This window comes from Sciurus vulgaris, assembly GCF_902686455.1.
Source record: "Sciurus vulgaris genome assembly, chromosome: 13".
NCBI lineage: Eukaryota > Metazoa > Chordata > Mammalia > Rodentia > Sciuridae > Sciurus > Sciurus vulgaris.
The window spans coordinates 71,839,875-71,846,458 of record NC_136474.1 but is presented as its reverse complement, the minus strand read 5'-3'; positions in this window follow the sequence as shown (position 1 = coordinate 71,846,458).

The following is a 6,584-nucleotide window of genomic DNA, read 5'->3' as shown; positions in this document are numbered from 1 at the left end:
CACCCTAAGAAAGAAATTCACATTTTAAAGGGCATACAATCTGCAACAATATGTAAAGTCAATATTGACTCCAGTAAAACTACGGTTTTAATTCCAGACATACTGGAAATGTCAGATCATTTCATATTATCTATTTTCATCTTTGTGTGAAGCCAGTTATAGAATGTTTAATAGCAAATTGTGCTGTATGTGTAAATGTACTTATCAACTAAATGATGTAAAACTTTCTTAAAGTAATTTTAGTGTTCATTTATTTATAACTTCTATCATGTGATTTCCAAAATATTGGAAGTGATTTACTGTATCTTGTGATATATGGGTTTTAACAAATTCTAGTCTTCATGCTGAGAGAGCACTACTTGAGAGAGCAGTTGAAAAGGTTCAAAAACTTTGATCCAGTCTGAAGAAAGGAAGCTTGAACTGTTTGTTCTTGGTGCCTTGCAGAGAGACTCACAGCAACCCTCCATTGTAGCTTTCACACGGTTTGGATGTACCACACATCCAGAGCAGCCACAGCTATGGTAGAACTTGGTAAACGACTGAAGATACATTGGTGCTTTGATGAAAAGGTCAGTTGGCTGGTCCCTCTCTCAAAAAGCTTATTAAGCCCCCAAAGCCAACTTTGTAACATATTTAAAACTGCTATTTTCGCTTATTTCTGGAATGTAAAAAAAAGAAAATATATAAAAAGAATTAGTGTATCCTGAATAAAAAGGAGCCAAAGTTGGTAAAAAAAAAAAAGAAGACCCAAACTTGCATCTGCATCTGCCTCTGCTTCCTTGTTCTTCCAGCTTTTATTCCATCCTATTGAACGGTGCTCCCCATGCTTAGGGAGGGGCTCCACTTCAGTTCACTGTCCCACATTCCAGTCATTCCTAGACATGCCCTCACAGACACACCCGGAAGCTTCTTAATCATTGGTATCTCTCAATCCAATCAAGTTGACAATTCAAATTAACCATTACAATTTGTGATTAAAAAAAAGTTTTACCACATACCTAATATTTTTTTATTATTAGTGGAAAGATTTTTGTCAGTTTAAATAGTGATTGCTTTCTTTAATAGGCAAGTGTTTTCATTTTTTTTTTTTTTTACAGCTGATTTGAGTATTATGTACAGCAGTAAAAGGGATCAGCATAATCCAGAATGTGGGAAGTTCTACAGGACAAATGACCCAGTTCTTTCAACAAATAACTTGCTTTCATTATTTAATTTGAGAAGTACTCCAGCTACTCTGGGGACAATAAGCTGCAGAGAGACAAGAACAGAAATAAGTCTTCTACACTAACCTACACCAGAGATGAGATGGTGGCTTGGACCAGGATTTTAGTTGATGAGAAAGTGGGAAATGGTCCGCTTTGGATATAGGTTGTCTTAGTCCATATTATGCAGCTATAACAGAATACCACAGACTAGGAAATTTACAATGAGAAGAAATGTGTTTTCCTATGTTCATATATGAATACAAGACCAGTGTAACTCCACATCAAGTACAATCACAAAAATGGGATACTCCATGTGCATGGTATGTACACATCCTACTGTCATGGATAACTAAAAATAACAAATAAAAAAATTTTGAAAAATACGAGAAATGTGTTGCCTCATGGTTCTAGAAGATAGGAAGTCTAAGACTGAGGAACCCGACTCTGGTGAGAGATGTCTTGCTGGGTCACCCCATGCAGAAGGGCAAAGAGAAGGTAAGAGAGCAAGACAGCCTGGCAAACTTGCTCTTTGATAATGAACTTGCTCCTGAGATAACACATCAATCCATTCATGAGGGCACAGCCTCATGACCTAATCAGTTCTTGAGGGTTGCTGCTTCTACTGTTGTTTCAAGGGCAATTAAATTTCAACATGCACTTTGGAAAGAACATAGAAACCGTAGCATGTGTTGAAGTGAAAGTTAACAGAATTTGCTGGTGGATGGTAGGCGGGGTGTGAGAGAAAAAGAACCAATGATGATTCAAGTAATTTTCCCTGAACCACTGGAGTCACTATAAACTGAAATAGGAGAAGTGGGTTTCAGAAGTATAATCAAGAGTTCAGTTTGGGACAAGATAAGTTTAGACACTCAATTAGACACTCAAGTGAGCTGGAAACATCTGCCAAGAACTCATGAGTGAGTTCCGAGTAGGAGATATAAATTTGGGAATCTTCAAGGAATATCAATGTATTTAGGCCATTAGAATAAATTAAAATAAAGTGAATGTAGATACAGAAGAGATGAGTTGCTTCTAAAGTGCTGTAAAACCAACAGCACTAAAATTGAGTGACTTAAAACAATAACCACTTATTCTCGTGGATCTGTGATTGAAAGAGTATTGATTGGTCTAGGCCGGGCGGGGCCATGGTAATTTGGTTCTGCTTCACGCATCTCTCATTCTTCTCCTGAAGCCAGGGGACTAACCCAGACTTCCCTATCCCCCATGGAAATATTGGAAGCATGAGAAACATGTAAGACCTTTTGAGATCTCAGCTCAGAGCTGATACAGTATCACTTCATCCTCATGCTCTTAGCCAAAGCAAGTCTTAGAGCTGAACCAAAGTTAAAAATAAGCAAAGTTGTAAGTAAAAGACATCGATACAGAAAGGGTAAAAATTTTGTATTCAAGAATACAATTTTGGGCTGGGGGGATAGCTCAGTTGGTAAAGTGCTTGTTTTGCAAGCACAAGGCCCTGGGTTTGCAAAAAAAAAAAAAAAAAAAAAAAGAAAACAATCTCATCGGGTACAGTGGCACACGCCTGTAATCCCAGCAGCTCAGGAAGCTGAGGCAGGAGGATTGCAAATTCAAAGCCAGCCTCAGCAATTTAGCAAGGCCCTAGGCAATTCAGTGAGACCCTGTCACTAAACAAAATACAAAAAAGGGCTGGGGATGTGGCTCAGTGCTTAAATGCCCCCAAGGTTCAATTCCCTGAACGAAAAAGACAAAATAAAATAAAATAAAGAATACAATCTGTATTGGGTTGGGGTTGTAGCTCAGCAGTAGAGGGCTTGCCTAGCACATATAAGGCACTGGGTTCCATCCTCAGCACCACATAAAAATAAATAAATAAAAGTATTGTGTCCATCTACACCTAAAAAGACACTTAAAAAAAAAAAAAAAAAAGAACGCGATCTCTCAAAATGTATAAGGGACATTATACAAGTCCTAAAGCATTTTAACTCTAAAAGGTCAAGTTTGAATCCTACAGCTACTGTGTCTCCTGCATCTAATCAGGGGCCAAATGTAAAGATCCTAGACATCTCAACCATTGTTCTCCCTTACCTGCAGGACCCAATTGATCATTAAAGCATCAATTCTTTGATTCCTGTCAAAGGAATGAAAACACTGATTCCACATTAATAGTTAAGAAGAATGTGTATGTCAAAATGGTCTAAGATGACAAAATGTTCCATCTATCAGCCGTAAGAGAAAAATTAAACAAAACACCTGGAAGAAGAAGACCATAAGGAGACATCTGTATCTAAACTTAGGAAAAGAAGTTTCATCCCCAACAGGTAGAATAACTAGCATGAATGCTTAAATCCTTATTAAACAGACATCAGAAGCTCAGCATGAAGCAGCCAGTTCTAATTTTAAATGGACCACAACCAGCAAATTTTCTTTCAAGCACCTAAGATTCAGAATATGAATTTACCTATTTTTTTGTTTTGAAGCAGTTTTTAAGTCTGTGATAACTATTTTATAAATATAATATGATCTTCAGGTTTTTTAATCTCTTTGGAAGTAAAGGCATCAAAGTACAATTCTTTTAAACTATATAATCTGCTATCAGCTTAGGCTACAAGCCTATGCTTTTGAAAAATAATGAATCAGATAGCCTGATACTAGCACATGTACACTATTTTATAAGCTGCTTTTGCTAGATCTAGAGATTTTTCTAGCTCGAAGGGGCCTCAGAAATGGTAATCATCTAATTTTACAGATGAAATAACAGAGGTCCAAAGAGGTTAACTTGATTCTTTTGACAATAAAAGAATCAGATCATGTGACTTGTAACCCAGTGTCAGCAGAAGGGGTATTTATGGAAGACTGTAATCCTACCTCCACTTTATCCACACCATAATCTCCAGCTGTCACCTATTTTCTGTTGCTATAACAAAATACCCCAGATTGAGTAATTTGTAAAGAAGAGATTTTGAAGCTCATGGTTCTGGAAGTGCAAGAGCATGATGACACATCTGTTTAGCTTCTGATGACAGCCTCTTGGTGTAAAAGAACAATCTGTCACATGTAGAGGAGAGGTTAAGAAAGAATCAAGGAAAAGTGAACTCACTTTATAGCATCCTGATCTTGTGATTAACTACTCCATTCTCACAGAAATTGCATTAACACCTTAATGAGGATGAAGCCCCCTAATTACCTTATAAATATGCTACCACTTCTTAACACTGTTACACTGGGAACCAAGCCTCAACATGTTTTGTCAGGGACAAGCCATAGCCTCCCCCTTTAATGCTCTTCACCAAGTAAAAACTATAATTCATATACAATGAAAACCTTACCCCCAAATGTTAGGGTATTATAGCCTTCAGTTTTTAGGAGATAATTAGGATAAGATGAGGTTGTGATGGTGGAGCCAGTGTTCACAGAATCCCAAAAGAGCTTACTTCCTCTCTCCCCACCAGTGGGGACAAAAGCCAGCAACCAGAAGCTGATCTCAGATTTCCAGCCTCCAGAACTGGGAGAAATTCATTCCTATTGAACCCAATCTCTGGTATTTCTTTATAGCAGGCTCAACAGACTAAGAACCTCTCCATCAGCAGTGTCTAGCATTATATGGGCCTTGAAGAACTGGAGGATTTGTTGGTATCCTATTTCTTTTATTCCCTTTATTTTATCTTCATGTGTCTCTCTCTACCTGACTTGCAGTAGGACCAGATTTTGGAGCAAATGTTTATTTACATCTGTGGGAAACAATACATCTCTTCTACCTTATAGGCACTAACTAGTTGGCCTTTTTAAACCTAATCTCTTCTTGGGAGTTTAATTATTCCTTTTTCATTCAGTTTCTCTTCCAGCACTACCAACACACAGGCTTCCAAAGTCCTTTCTGGAATTGAATGTGGTACTTTCCTCCTCTTCTCTCTTAAGGAACCTTGGGAATCATCTTCAGGAAGTGTTTACTTTGCATATTTACTCTCAAACAATCTACAGAGTTTAAAATAATGTAACTCAGTCTCTTACTGATGCTGTCAAAGACAAAGTCAGATGTTAGAATGATAAAGTCATATTTTAATCAGAAAAATACTATTGGAGGGCCCAGTGTGAATTGAACTCAACTTGAATTTGTACAGAGGTGATTTGTTGTTGTTGTTTTAGTACCAGAAATTGAACCCAGGGGTGCTTAACTACTAAGCCACATCCCCAGTTCTTTTAAAAAATATTTTATTTAGATACAGGTTCTCACTGAGAAACTTAGGACCTCTCTAAGTTGCTGAGGCTGGCTTTGAACTCACAATCCTCCTGTCTCAGGCTCCCAAGCCCCTGGGATTACAGGCATGCCCCACTGTGACTGGTTGTTGGGAGTTTTTAGGAGATAATGAAGAAGGGGGACAAGTGGGACTCAGTAGTCAGGCAAATGAAAAACTACATGGGGCTAGTCAGTGTAAATGCAATGAGGCCAGCTCTGTTTGCAAGCTGACACTTACTGAAATTAGGATATCCTCTCAGATAGACTGGGAGACAGAAGTCCTATCCTTCCTGATGGTTACATTTTAAAGGGATGTTTTTCAGGTTCTTGAAGAGTTCGGAGTTTAGGGAGGTACTACATCTTAAAGAGACAGAAGGATTCACAACTGTAAGTGTTGTAAGAAAGGGTGGTCAGCAGCCTATCCTTAGGTGTTGGCTGTAACAAAACTTTTTCTTGGCAACCTGGAGCTTTGTCAGGCAAGCACTTTAAGGAGGGATAGAGTTATCCGGCAACTGTGGCCTTGAAATGTTAGAAACTGTTCATTTGCTACAACACTAAGTGGGTGGATGAAATAATTTGTGTTGAGACTTATCGTTCTAGGCCAAGATGGAAACCTAGTCCAGAAGAAGACTTAGAGGACTCTAGCTAGAGTTTGGTTGAGGAAAAAATGTCTCTCACTGAACAATGTTTTTGTTTGTTTATTGCCATGCTAGGAATCAACTCAGGGCCTTGCACATAATAGGCAAGTGCTGCACTACTGAGCTACGTTCTCAAACCTTATTTTAAATTTTTAAAAATGTTGTCAAAGCCCCCATTCCCTTTGGTAAAATGGGAATATGAACATCTCTTATAGCTCTTGGGAGCATATGGAGCACACTGTTCAATAGAAACATAATGCAATCTTCTTATGTCATTTATATGTCTTCACAGAGGCAATAAAAAATTAAATATTAAGGGTAAAAATAACAGTAAAATATTTTATTTACCTCTACATATTTTAAATGTTATTTCAATATGTAATCAACGTTTTAAAATCATGAGATAGTCTCCATATTTGTTTTCGCTCTAAGTCTTTGAAAACTTACACTTGCAGTCCCTCTCAACATGGACCAGCCACATTTCGAGCGCTCAGTAGCCCCAAGCGACCGGCTACTGCATTGGACAGC